The 14,835-nt window shown below is 49.1% G+C and overlaps 1 long non-coding RNA gene across 1 annotated transcript; it reads left to right on the forward strand.

Moving 5' to 3' along the window:
- Positions 1-10,748: 10,748 nt before the first annotated feature.
- LOC147748114 (uncharacterized) lies at positions 10,749-13,936 on the forward strand. The gene is made up of 3 exons (XR_015299709.1): positions 10,749-10,807; positions 11,911-12,045; positions 13,827-13,936. It is a non-coding gene; the product is annotated as an uncharacterized LOC147748114 (long non-coding RNA).
- The last annotated feature ends 899 nt before the right edge of the window (positions 13,937-14,835 follow it).

Genomic DNA, 14,835 nt, shown 5'->3' on the forward strand with positions numbered 1-14,835 from the left:
CACCCCAGACAGGCCATAGTGTATTGGGGCAGGGAGGGCTGCATGAAATGAGACACTGCCTGGGGCACACCAGTTGTCCCATGCATAGTCTGGTTGAAACCAGTTGCTGGGGCACTCCAGCCCCAGCTCTGCTGCGAAACTGGACAAAGGGAAAGGGGTGTAACCACCCCCTTCCCTGGTCCCACCCAGAGGAGGGACCTAGCAGGTAATCCAGCCCATCAGATTGGTATATAGGTAGGAGCTGAGTCAAGAGACTCTAGATTTTATCCTGAACTGAAACTTGAAACGAAACTCTGGACCTTCGACATTCTACTGAACATTGAAGACTGAAGAATCTCCCTTGTGGTCAAGGAGTGACCACCCTGTGCAAACAGGCACCATCCAGCAATCTGCAGTTTGCTTTGTCAATGCTCCCGCCGGAGCCCGATCACAGAGCCTGAAAAGAACCAGACTTCCAGACTTCTTTGAGCTTGATCCACAGCCACAGCAAAGCTGAGACCCGTGGAGGCGATGAGAGACGTGGGACCGGCCATCTTGAAAAACCTGCACCTTGCTACTTGTGCAGCTCTCGAGGTACCCTCGAAGCTGTGCATTAGGGATTGAGAAGCCCCAGCCCCGAGCACCTTCTACACCGACGCACAGCCCTCCACACTCCACAAGTGCCGCGTGGGGCCTGCTAGTGTTTTTGTGCTCGAGGCGTCTGTCCGGTTACTTGCCTATTGGCTAGTGGCCTCTGTAACGATGAACCTATAAATTTACACTACTGGCCTGGTTGGTTCACGCTGGCCCTTGCTTCCCTGAAAAGGAGAAGCACATCAGACCGTGCTGGTTTGAACCAGAAGCCATCTTCGATTCCTACGTGGGTTGTCTTTGCCAAGGCTTGTTGACTTCAATCCGGAAGCCGACACCGCCAACAGCGAGATGCTTTGTGGGACAGTCCGTGCCCAGCTCCTGGTTGTCGTTGACACCTCCTGGTCCCCGTGGCTGCAGAGACAAGCTTCACAACATCAACTGATTGCTTCACAACATCGCCTGGTTCCTTCCTGGTTGCTTCCTGGTCACTGGCTAGTGACCCAGACTCTGTCCCTTCTGCTTTTCAGGTACTCTTCATCCTCGATCCTCTCATGGATCCACCCGGACACTACTCTCCTGGTCGCCTGCATCATCTTTCTCCAAGGCTCCATAGGATTCAGCGACGAAACCCGACACACTTTGACACCTATGCACCCGCTTCCTGTGGGTGAGGTAACGCGAGTACTCCGGTGCTCCTGTGGGTATTAACTATCCTAGTGTCCCAGTTTTCAGTAGCTTTCTCCTAGTCCATCCGGAAGTGTCCTAAAAGAACTAGTTTCCAATTCTTTTGTTCCCATTATAACTCTATGGTAACTCGCGTGTGTGTTAAGACACTGCACACGCCTCCAGTGGGCCTCCTGCTTCCTTTCCTTTGGTAGTACAGCGTAGCCCCAGCGATTCCCTAGGCCCTAGGCCTATTCCTTGTTCGTGACTTGGTTCTTATACCACTATTTTAGTATATGGTTTTACGTGCCCCTAGGGCTCTATCTATATTGTGCAACATATTGTATGGTAATTAAGTATCTTGTTATGTGCTTGTGCCTCTGACCTCATAAAGAGTTCAGAGGGGTTGTGTTAGCATTAAATACATACATATATATGTAACCTGCGTGGTGTCCTTTCATTTGGTATTAAAGGGGTTACATATGGTCAAACAGCTGGCTTTACATGCCCTCTTGATTTTAGCCTAAGACTGCTTTGTCCATGCTACCACGAGGATAGCTGGTCTATAAGGTTGACTTTACAACCATCACCATAAGGGTTGTTTGGACTGATACAGGGTGCCCACTAGAATAGTGGACATCACATATCAGGCCAACTTCTCACAAACCTCACCATAGCATCTCTCCCTATGTGTGTGTCCCCATGGCACATTCTAGCCATTGGTGCAAGCATACAGTCAGGTAACACTGGTCTCCCATCTAGATAGACTATTATGCCATCTTCAGGTCTCACTCGACACCCTATTTTCTGCCAGTCTTCCTTTTCTTTGAGCTCTGCTTCATCTTGTAAATCTCTCACTTCCTCCCATGTACACAAAAGCATAAGTTGACAGCTGTTTCCACATGCTTCAATTTTCTTGTTTATTGCCATTTTATTTTTGGCACAATGTTGAGCCACTTGGTCAGCATAATGATTTTCGGCTATCACTCTGTCAGTTCCAGATTGGTGAGCAGCACATTTGACCACAGCCAATTCTTTAGGTAATTGAATTGCTTCAAGTAATTCCTTTACATATTGTCCATTTTTGACAGGAGTTCCTGAAGAAGTCATGAACTTCCTTTGCATCCAGAGCTGGCCAAAGTTGTGCACAACCCCGTAACCATACTGTGGTATTGGGTTCTCCAGGCCTACATATTCTTCAAACCCGCTACAGCATATAACAGACTTTGGCACAGAAACTGAAAATGCAAAAGACAAGTTTATTAAGACCCCATGGGGTGGTGGTACATTCCTACAGCACCCTTCGGTAATGCAAGAAGTATCACACCGAACATCGGTGCGAGACATCTTTTATACAGGTTTACAGCCATAAAAGAGTAGGCGGAACACATTTGCTCAGTTTTGAGTACATATATGGTCATTTTTGGAACACAGCCAACTCATGGGAGGAGTTACAACACCACTGGTCAGTTTGGAGGGACATTCCTAAGTGATGACTGTCCACTAGTGCAAAGGGTTTAACTGCGCATGCGCGTGCTTGACCAATACTAAGAATAGCCTGTTACTGGGCAAATTCAGGTGGTCAGTGGTACAGAGAAAGGACAAAGGGTATGCTGACCACGAGGCGACGCATTCATATGAAATGGCCGACAGTGTGTTCAAAATGGCTTCAGAACATCATAGTCAAGTTAAGGGGAAATTCGTGTAGCAAAGCTTAACGCTAACCCGATCACCGTCAAATTACGACAGCCGACCCTTTTAGCATTCAGCTGAAGCTACCTCATAGTGGACATAATCAGGGTATTCATCCTCAATATCAATGGACATAATTTTCGCTACTTCTCTATGAATCATTTGTTCATTTTTTACAATAGCTCGTTTGGACGGGATACAAGCAGAAAGACACATTGAACATAACATAGGGCCACATTGGATGCAGAGACATAGGAAGAATAATATCCCAATTATTACTAAGTATGGGCGAATTTTGCGAATCTGGCGTTCGCGAAGTTAGCGAATTTGCGAACTCGCAATCCGCAAAATCCGCAAATTCCCGCAAATTTGCGGATTTTTTTTTGTGTTCGCAAGTGTTTCTGCCAGTTTGCGAGGATTTGGTAGTAGTTCGCAATTGCAAACTTACTTATCGGCTCGCAACGGTCGCGACTATGTTGTTTCTACGTCTGGTTCATCATCACAGCCTCCCAGCACCCTCTGTTTCACCACTGCCACCCTCTCTTTGACCCATGCCACCCTCTGTTACATCAATGCCACCCTCTGGGTCATCATCACTGTAGAAGATGGGGGGGAAAAGCAAGCACACCTGCCCTGCTTCAACTGACATGAATTAATTTGGGGTTAGTTTATTAACAACACCTGCCCTGCCCCAACTGACAATAATGAATTAGGGGCTAATTAATGTGTCACTGAATTTGAAGTTCCAGCCTGGCACCTGCTTGTCTGCTCCCTTAGCTGTAAATCAGGAGTCAGGACCTTTGTGGCATACAGTTAAGGTCATAGCAGGGTCACACAATTGTTGCAAGCAGGCAACCGAATTCTTGAGGGCCCCCTCAGGAAGCACAACAGGCAATCGTTACAAATCATGAGATTGACCTTTTGCACATGGTCATTTGTTTTGCTTTTGCAAAAATCGTTTTTCGGTAATTTCGCGCTATTTGCGAGGCTATTTGCGAGGCTCGGCGTCGTGCGAAACCGACCGCGGAAGCCGCCAATTTGTGCGAATGAGCTTTATATTTTTTTTGCAGCGTGTTATTTCGCGAGTTTTTTTGCAGTATTCGCGAGCCGCTTGCAGCGCAACACGCGAATTTACCCCAAGGTCGAGTACGGGCGCGGCCATTTTGTTTGCGTGACGTATTTCCGTTTCCACCCGCTATGTATAATCTCGAGGTAAGCGCATTGCGAGTACAAGTTCGCACGAGATCGCGAGGAAAATTGCGTGCGAACAACATCCGGGAGCGCCGGAAGCGGTGGCAGAAGGTGTGCTGGGCCATGTCCCAACTCTCCGGGGTCCAGCGCACCTACAGCCAGGTCACCCACCGCTGGACGGACGTCCTGGAAAGGGAGCGCGACCTGCTGGACCAGCTCAGCTTGGAGATCCCCGGGCTTGGTGAGTAGTAGTAGCTATTTCATCACTCACTACTATGTTTTCTCCTGCTCTGTGTTGTTGTATTGCAAATATTTGTTTTTTACATGGAGCAAGCCAATAATGCTGCTGACGATTACATTGTAGTTAAATTATATTTCAAAATCTTCTGTGCATTTCAGGGCACTGCTCTCCTTCTCAGTGGCGTTGCTACTATGCTTATTTGTTTTCTATTTTGTGGTTTCATTTATTTATTTTATTTATTTATTTTGCGATTTGTAAAGCGCCTGGTGACCCGTAGGCATCCCCGCGCTGTATATCTGTGAAGACCAAAAATAGGGGAAGAGGTGAGGAACTATTTAGGGAAAAGGAAGGTTTTTAATTTTTTTCGAAAGAGGGCGTGACAGGGTTCCAGACGCAAGCTACGTGGAAGTGAGTTCCATCCTGCGGAAGCTTTGACCGCGAAACGTCGACCACCGGTGCGAGCCTTCCTGAACTTAGGAACAATGGCCAGATGTTCGCTATCAGAGCGAAGGAGTCTGGGGGCTTTGTAGGGGATGACCATGTCTTTCAAGGCGGCTGGACCAACACCGTTGATGAGTTTGTGGGTGGTGCACAAGGCCTTAAACTCTACTCTCTGGCGAACAGGAAGCCAGTGCATAGCCTTAAGAGCAGGCCTGGCTGAGGCTCTGGGTGGAAGGTTCATAATGAGCCTCGCCGCCGCATTTTGGGTGCGTTGGAGTTTTGCCAAGGTGAACTCAGGTGCGCCGAGGTAGACGGCGTTGCTGTAGTCAAGCCGGGCTAAGATGAGCCCCTGAACCAGTAGTTTCCTGGATAGGGGGGGGGGGAGTGGGAGGATCTTGCGAATAGATCGCATGAGGCCAAAACATGTTCCAGCTGTTTTGGCTGCCTGAGTCTTCATGGTGAGGTCAGGTTCAAGCCATACTCCTAATGTTTTAATTTCTTTTTTTGGTGTTGGGATTTCACCAAAAACGTCCGGCCAGACTGATGATGGGGTGGAAGTCCATGTATTGCCCATGAGCATGATTTCGGTTTTTGCACCATTGAGCTTCAGGGAGGATTCGCACATCCAGGTGTGAATATCCTGGAGACAGTTCAGCAGGCTGTCTGGGTGGTTATCCAGATGGGATAGAGAGACGACGAGTTGAGTGTCGTCTGCGTAATTTACTATTTTTATCCCGTAAGGGGTCACGACATCTTCAAGGGGGGCCATGTAAACATGAAACAGGGTGGGACTAAGCGATGACCCCTGGGGAACACCACTAGTGAGTGGTAGTGGGTCCGAACGTGAGTTGCCGTCCCACACCTGGAAAGAACGGCCGGATAAGAAGGAGTCAATCCATGCGAGTGCAGTTCCCGCAATTCCTGCCCTGGCCAGGCGATGTAAAAGGACACGGTGGTCCACCGTATCAAAGGCAGCACTGAGGTCCAGGAGGATCACTGCCACTGATCCTCCCGAGTCTAGGATGCACCGTGCCTCCTCGATGACGGAGAGGAGAGCGGTGTCCGTGCCATGGCCGGGACGGAATCCGGTTTGGGACCGACGTAGAAGTTTGTTCGCCTCAAGGAATTGGGGTAATTGCACATTCACTAATTTCTCAGCCATCTTGCTGATACATGGAAGAAGCGAGATGGGTCTGTAGTTGGCCATGTCATCAGGGTTCAATTGGGGCTTTTTCAGCAGAGCCTTGACAACAGCATTCTTCCAGTTAGGAGGCACCGTGCCTTGGGAGAGAGAGATATTGATGAGTTCCATGATAGTGGGGACTATGCTGGGGGACACGGTTTTTAAGAATCTAACCGGGCCGGGTCAAGGGGGGATCCGCTTTTCATTTTGGCCAGAGTGGAAATTACATCGGTAAGGGAAACTGCTCTAAAAGTGGACAGCCGTGGGTGGGGGCTGTTAGTGCATGCCTCCATATCCGTGTAATTATGTGGACTGGTGGTTGGGAGGGAGGCCAGTATCCGTGAGATTTTGGAGTCGAAATAGGTGGCCAGGTCCTTACTTCTATCCGGTGGAGGGGAGTGAGATGAGGGTGGCACTGGGATATTAAGTAGTTCTTTGACTATAAGGTACGATTCTTTTGACGAATTGGTGGCATTTTTTATTCTATTGTCATAGAATACGGCTTTAGCTAGCTTTAGGGAAGATTTGTAACGTCTTACCGAGCTGTGGTACACGTCCTTACTACTATGGAGCCAGTCCTTTCTCCACAGTCTCTCAGCCTTTTTGCACTCTTTGCGGAGCGATCTGAGTTCAGTATTGTACCATGGGGCATGGCCCCTTATCCCATTTTTGTTCTCACGCTTTTTTATGGGAATAATACTATCGAGGGAAGAGGAGATCCAATCTCTAAACTGGATATCAGCAGTGGAAGGATCATCCGTGAGACCGGGGGTAGTGGAGTCCAGGGCTTTGGACCAGTCCTCCGCCGAGAGTCTGGCCCACGTTCTGTCCCTGGTGTAAGTAGTAGGCTTTTGGGGTTTCCTGAATGCCCCTGGTAGGTGGGTCGTGACCAGAAAATGGTCCGTCCACGGGAGTGGTAGGGAATTTATGAATTGAAGAGAAGGAATGTTAGAAAACACAGGATCAAGCAGGTGCCCTTTAATATGCGTGGCTCCGGTATTGGCAAGGAGGAGGCCATGGGCCGCCAGGTCGCAGATTAGGTCAGATGCCCCTGTGTCTAGCGGGTCATCGAAGTGTATGTTTAGGTCTCCTGTTATTAAGAAGTTGGATGTCAGATGGGCCAAGGATGAGACGGATTCCAGAAGGGCAGCTGCAAAGGGGCCGAAGTGCCCGGGGGGACGATACACCAGGAGGCCTGACAGGGAGCTAGTCGGGGATAGCTGGATCGTGAAGAGGCAGCTTTCTGAATCCTGGCTTTGAATCTCGCTGGCCCGACAGGAGAAGTGGTCCCGGTAGATAATGGCTAGTCCACCTCCTCTACCTAAGGGGCGGGGTTGGGACATAATAAGGAAGCCCGGGGGTAAAGCCAAAACTATGTCCGAGTTAGAATGCCCAGTGATCCACGTTTCGGTAAGGAAAAGTAGGTCTAGATCATGATCTACAATAAGATGATTAATGAGCAGGGCGTGCTTGGGTAGCGATCTGCAATTAAGTGTCAATATTTTAAGGCCTGGGGGTGGGACAGAATGTTTGGGAAGGTGTAGCTTTTCTGGTTTACAGCTATTACAGCTAGTAAAAGGACCATTGGGAGCGTGCATTACGTGACATGTGCTGTTTTTAGTGGGTCTGAGACTAAGAAGGTCTCGACGAGAGTAGCTTACCCTTGTGGCGGTAGGGTCCGGCAGGAATCTGGCCCTAGGCCCGGTCGTGCGCGGACGGGCACAGACGGGCTTGCCCTAGGCGCGCCTTCGGCGCGCAAACGGCGCTCCCGCTGCGCTCGTCCTCTGCGCTGGTATGGCCGGCACATTTGAGGGGGATGGGCGTGTCCTCGAAGTGGGCGTGTCTACCCTTCGAGCCGCGATGGCGGGTGGAGGGGAGTTTCCCTGTCTCAGCGGTCAATCGGCTGTGTCAGGGGGATTTCAGGAGGGCTGCTAGGCGCCAGTAGCGAGCGCTTTAAGTGCAGGTGAGTGAGTTCTTAAAAACAGTGAGAATAATAAGCTTTTTTTAAAAACAACAGAGATACAGACAGTCCTCCGGCTTCCGCCTCAGAGGTCGACAAGATTGTAGCAGCGCTAGTGATCAGCGGTTAAATACTACGGCGAGTGGGCGTGGCCTCGCAGTGGGCGTGTCTACCCTTCGAGCCGCGATGGCGGGTGGAGGGGAGTTTCCCTGTCTCAGCGGTCAATCGGCTGTGTCAGGGGGATTTCAGGAGGGCTGCTAGGCGCCAGTAGCGAGCGCTTTAAGTGCAGGTGAGTGAGTTCTTAAAAACAGTGAGAATAATAAGCTTTTTTTAAAAACAACAGAGATACAGACAGTCCTCCGGCTTCCGCCTCAGAGGTCGACAAGATTGTAGCAGCGCTAGTGATCAGCGGTTAAATACTACGGCGAGTGGGCGTGGCCTCGAAGTGGGCGTGTCTACCCTTCGAGCCGCGATGGCGGGTGGAGGGGAGTTTCCCTGTCTCAGCGGTCAATCGGCTGTGTCAGGGGGATTTCAGGAGGGCTGCTAGGCGCCAGTAGCGAGCGCTTTAAGTGCAGGTGAGTGAGTTCTTAAAAACAGTGAGAATAATAAGCTTTTTTTAAAAACAACAGAGATACAGACAGTCCTCCGGCTTCCGCCTCAGAGGTCGACAAGATTGTAGCAGCGCTAGTGATCAGCGGTTAAATACTACGGCGAGTGGGCGTGGCCTCCAAGTGGGCGTGTCTACCCTCCGAGCCGCGATGGCGGGTGGGGGGGATTTTCCCTGTCTCAGCGGTCAATCGGCTGTGTCAGGGGGATTTCAGGAGGGCTGCTAGGCGCCAGTAGCGAGCGCTTTAAGTGCAGGTGAGTGAGTTCTTAAAAACAGTGAGAATAATAAGCTTTTTTTAAAAACAACAGAGATACAGACAGTCCTCCGGCTTCCGCCTCAGAGGTCGACAAGATTGTAGCAGCGCTAGTGATCAGCGGTTAAATACTACGGCGAGTGGGCGTGTCCTCGAAGTGGGCGTGTCTACCCTTCGAGCCGCGATGGCGGGTGGAGGGGAGTTTCCCTGTCTCAGCGGTCAATCGGCTGTGTCAGGGGGATTTCAGGAGGGCTGCTAGGTGCCAGTAGCGAGCGCTTTAAGTGCAGGTGAGTGAGTTCTTAAAAACAGTGAGAATAATAAGCTTTTTTTAAAAACAACAGAGATACAGACAGTCCTCCGGCTTCCGCCTCAGAGGTCGACAAGATATTGGCCTGAGTAACATTGGCCTGAGTAACAATTATGTATGAGTGTACTTTACAGAACTGCGTAATGCTAGACACTAGGGGGCAGATTACATTTACAAGCCCCTTGCGCCACGTTTACGTTGCCTTGCGTGACGCAACAGCGGCGTAAACGTGGCGCATCCCTGCAAGTCATTTACAGCGTGACGCATCTAGGGAGATGCGTCACGTTATAAAGCCATTGGCCTGCGCCACAATGGATGCGTTCCTAGTATGCAGGGTGGGCGGTCCCTCGCAAAAGTGCCTGCGTGAAATCTACAAGATTTACCGCAGGCACTTCTGCGACACTGCTACGTCAATTCAATTCCTTATGCCTGCTTGAAGCAGGCGTAAGGACTGACACAGCATGTTAAGTATTGGGTGGCCCTGAGCATTACTGGAGTTGCATTGCGTTGGCGACGTGACTCCAGCAATGCGCCGCTCTTACATGACGAGATGCGTCACGCAAGTGCCTACCCTTGCGCCAGGGCGCGCCGCATTGTAAATGAGGCGCATCTGCCGTGTCGCAAGGGTAGTTTTGCGTGACGCATTTGATCTGGCGCATCTCTGGAGATGCGCCAGAACGCGTAAGTAAGTATGCCCCTAAGGGGCAGAATTGCAATTACCGTCGCATCCCTGCAAAGTAGCAGGGATGCGCCAGTAATTGTGTGGCCCGCTACCACCACCAAACATGGTGCGCCGTATTTGCAATGCGGCGCACCATGGGCCCAAAACGTCACCGAAGCTTTACTGCTGGAGTTGCGTCGCAACGATGGCGCAGCTCCAGCAATGCTCTGGGGTACCCTATCTCCCCAATGCTGGGTCAAGCCGTACGTCTGCTTCAAGCAGGTGCAGGGTTTGTGTGACGCATCATTGTCCTAAAGGTGACTGATTGAAATTTTGTAGATTTCCCTCAGCCACTTTTAGGATGTGTTCCAGCGCAGTAATGCCCTCCCTTGCGCCGGAACGCCCCCTGATGGCGCAGGGCTTTATAACGGGATGCATCTCCCAAATGCTTCACGTTGTTATAATATTATACGCCGCACCATGGCGCCTCTTTTGTTTAGCTGCTGCGTCACAAAAGTCACGCAAGAACGGAGCAAAAGAGCCGCAAGTGGCTTAAATCTGCCCCTTCCTTTGTACCCCTGACAATAAGAAAAATAGTGGCGGTGGATTGATAGTTTGACTATTTAAATGACTGGTTATGTAGCAGGCAACTGTTAGTGTTGTCACTGATCTGACTGAAATCACAATGGAGTTTGTCTGTCACTTTGCGTCTTGCCTGCGGACTGCTGCCTGCCAGTCCTAGGTGAACCTTTCAGTACTTTGTTTAGTGAGTTACGTGACTTTCGAAGTCGCAGGTCCGCAAATCAATGAAAACTAACCCTAATCAATATAATTTGCGGAAATATTTTGTTATTGTTGTTTTGAAATGTTTGATTTGGTTGACATTGACAAGCAACAATCATCCATGTTTTCTGTTCTTTCTTTCATGTTGTACGTCAGCTCCCCCCAGGGGCGAGGGGACACAGGAGCAGCAGGCGGCGGATGCTGTTGAACAGGGCCAGGATCGGGCAGGCGAGGGCTCCTTTGCTGGCCCCAGTAAGTTTTCATTTTAGACTAGTACCTATTTTTCCTCGCGTTCCTCATTTGATTTTTTCAAAATCGTCTTTGATCTTCTTGTAGATTGTATCTAAATTCTTATCCTGCCTCTACTATGACTCCCTGTGGTATTACTAGATTATTCTTATTAGTCTGTCTGTGTAGCTAACTAAGATTGCACGGTTGGCGAAACTCCCATTCTAGTCAGCAATAGCTCTATCAACTTAGTGCAGTGCAGTCCTCTGGGATTGTCCATAATGTCTTTTGAAGTGCTCTATCTGCTTTGAAAATTCCCAACTATAAAATGTGAATGACCACCAAGAAAGAATAAGATACTACCTTTTGGTTTGGATAGGAGGACAATCCATACCACTACTGTTGAGGGGACAATTCTTCTGCAGAAACAACTATGGACAATAAATAGTACATTGCTTATCAATTATAATAGGCGCTGTTAGAGTTTCCACATACCTCTGTGATAACAGACTTTGAACCCCCAATGTCCTTACTGACTGACTACATAGTGTGGCACAGTCATTTACCTCCCGAATTCATCGATGATTGATCCCCAATGATGATTATCCAACGTAGCTCAAGAGTACGGAGTCAGAGTCAAGAAGTGTCAGAGGCACGGACTCATGCTTGCAAAAATTGCAAAACCTTTCGCTCAGTCACTCTAGTCTGGACCAAAAAACACAGAGTCTATTTAAGTTTAAAAGCTTTATTAAAAGTAAACACATTTATTAAAATTAAGTCATAATAAAAAACCAAACGTTTAACTGAGAATGGAAAAGTGGTTAGTGCTGACGATTAATTGAAGACATTTCTTGTGGTCGAGCCGAGCTCTCACCTTGTTTCAACTTGATCTTGTTGTTAGAAGTCCATCTTCTGTCTGTGTGGATAAAAATGGTGCGTGTTAAAAAGCCAGCCTTCATCAGTTGTGCCAAAAAGTGCAGCAAGACAACACCCTTCCCTGGAAAAAGGGACATTTTTTTTTTACTTTAGAGTACACAGTCACAAATTACATTGTTTTCACATGTCTTCATTCCTAGACCAAATACTAGTGAGTGGTTTATTCTAACATTCTTAAATGTACTTTGTAGGTGGAACATCTGGTGGCGGGGCCAACGCGGAGGTGGTGGTGCTCGACACGGAGGCGGAGGGCAATTCCTCAGGGGAGGAGGCGGCGGTTCCAGTGCCGGCTGTGAGAGTTCAGACGGTGGTGGTGGCGGGCAGAGGTAAGCTCTTATATATTCCTTACTTATTGAGATTGAAGACGTGGCTGGGAAGGAAGGAATATGAGATGCATGGCTGGATGAATGATGAAGCAATGATTGGTGGAAGGACAACAGCCTGAGTGGGTGACACAGAAACTGTATGTGTCCATAATATACCTGGATCATGCTACTATCTGACTCTTAGATAGCATATGTGTATCTAGAGCAGGGGTACTCATAGTACGGCCCGCGGGCCGGTGGCGGCCCGGCAAGCCTTCCTTGGCGGTGCGCAGACCTTGCAGACAATCACTGCTCCCCCGGCCCCCACAGAGCAGAGGCTTTGTTGTATTTCACCTGTTAGCGCCCCTGCATCTCCACTCTGACAATCACTGCTCCCCCGGCCCCCACAGAGCAGAGTGGAGATGCAGGGCCACAAAGAGGTGAAATAGAACAAAGCCTCTGCCCTGTGGGGCCGGGCAAGCAGTGATTGTCAGGGTGGAGATGCAGGGGCGCTACAACAAACAAAGCCTCAATAATATGTTAATGGTCTTTTAAAGACCTGTTAAGTACTTTGGTGTGGCTGTCTGTGTGTGCGCGTTGAGGAAGCTGTCTCAGCCCGGGCTGAAGGCTGACACAGACAGACACACACACAGTGAGATGACAGAGGGGGAGGGAGAGGGAGGGCAGGAGGGAGAGAGAGAGGGAGAGGGAGGGCAGGAGGGAGAGCAGGAGGGAGAGAGATGTATGTAAATGCTGGGTCTGGTGGCTCAGTGGATGAAGGCATCTGCTGCAGGGACCTGTGTGCAGCCTCATGGTCACAAGTTTTTGTTTTGCTTTAGCCTCGCCCCCTCTGACTCCGCCCCCACCAGTGCGGCCCTCGGCCACAAACTACACTGTCAATTTAGCCCCTGAGAGAAAGTTTGTGAGTACCCATGATCTAGAGAGAGTAGACGGTCAGTGGATGAACTAAGTGTAACTTTGAAGAGCATGTAACACAGCACCCGCACATCCGTTCCAGTGTAGGAAAGGCAGGGAAAAGAAGTTGTAATTTTGTCCAAATACTACCATCAATAGTAGCAGTAGTTTGTATTGCAAGCACAGCATAGATCCGGGTATAACGGTGGCCACTCCCTACCTCTCTTAATAAGTTTAGTAGTACTCAGTCATTCATGTGTGGATGTATCACTGGTCACTCAATAAAAAGCAAAGCACCTAAAGTCATCCCATATGTAAGCAAAAACATCCCATGTGAAGTGATAGATAATCAGATTGTTTATCTTCTTCATTTTTCTATTTCTAGTACTCATTTGCACTGTAGGGTGAAAGTTAAATTAATTAAGCAGTAGCCCTTGTAACAGAGTATTCTCAGTGCCACCCGTAATAGAAAAGTAAGAGCTTCACCACCTGCATGTACTGGACCGGTACAGTAACGCAAGTCTAGGTCACTCATCATGGCGTTTGCTCTTTTTCTCGGGTGCAAGTTCACTGCGCTGGCATTATGCCGGCTTGCAGAAGATAACGTACCAATTTTCCTAAACAAGAGACAAGAAGAAGAATAAGACTGGTGTACTTTCATAGTCGACTCCAATGGAAGTCCATAGTGCTCGTAGAATTTGTTCCTTAAACTCCCACTAATGTTAGAGCAAGGATGAAGAAGTGGGAGGTTAGATAGATACTGGCCTCAATAGTTATGTAATGCGCTTGCAAGTTGCTAGTTGTACTGCAACACAAATTTCTGCTGAATGATTGAGTTAATCTTAAAGAGCATTGGTTACAGACTATGTCTTTCTTTCTTCATATAGATGCTCCTTCCAAACAAACAAGGAGGAAGGAGCTGGCTAGAGCGGCCCGGCAACGGAGGATCGCTGCCACTGTTGCAGAATATCGGCGGCTGGTGGCCCTGGAGGACGACGAAAGTGTGCAGTCGACCACAACAACAACGTCGTCTGCATCGGCCTCCGTGCCCCCACGGGCTGCCACCCAGCACAGTGCTCCAGCCAGACTGAGCCGGGCTGCCAAAGCCAAACGCCACCGCCGAGCAGCAAGGACAACAGCTGCCTCTCACAGCCATTGTAACTGCAAGGCACGCCTGCGCCGCAGTACCCTGAGGGAGTCCCGCCTTCAGCAGGAGCTCCACCACTTTACAAACGTGTTGGAGGGGCTCCGCGTAGAGCACGCCTTGCTTCGCCAGGAGTATGATGCCCTGGCCCAAAAAGTAAACAGCATCCACCCATAGTGTCCCATGCCCCTTTTTTAGAGACTTTTGGGGGGTGGGAATGGGGAGTTGGGTTTGGGACTTTTAAAGGACAACCGTTGGGGTTAGGGAGGGTCTTGCGGGAGATTATTTTGTTAGGGATATAAATATACTTTTTCAAACTTTATCTGAGCATACCTGTTTTTTACTGCTTGCCTGGTGGGTGGGGGTTTAACAGTAACTTTGTTTTCCTGAAAGTTTAGTTCCATTTTCTTCCTTTAAGTGTAAATGCCCAAATGTTTTCAACACTAAGTGCCTCTCACAGAGTAAGTGAAGTGAATTCAAGATTCCTAGGACTTTAGTAGTACTACAGTCAGTCTCTCGTCTCTCCTAATACTCCATTATACTCCCTCCCACCAAACGCTTATCTTACCTGTAATTTGTGTTTGAAAGTAGGGCTAGACCCAGGGCTGGCTCCACGGGAAACAGCGAATAAGGTTGGCGATCCTGGGCGGATAAAATTTCCTCATAGCGGTGGTACTAGTGGTGTGACACAGTGGCAGTTGCATGCCTATGAAAAAAAAGAAAATGAAATCTGGTTTGTCCTCCTGAGCAAT

This window comes from Lissotriton vulgaris, chromosome 1_1 (assembly GCF_964263255.1).
Source record: "Lissotriton vulgaris chromosome 1_1, aLisVul1.2, whole genome shotgun sequence".
NCBI lineage: Eukaryota > Metazoa > Chordata > Amphibia > Caudata > Salamandridae > Lissotriton > Lissotriton vulgaris.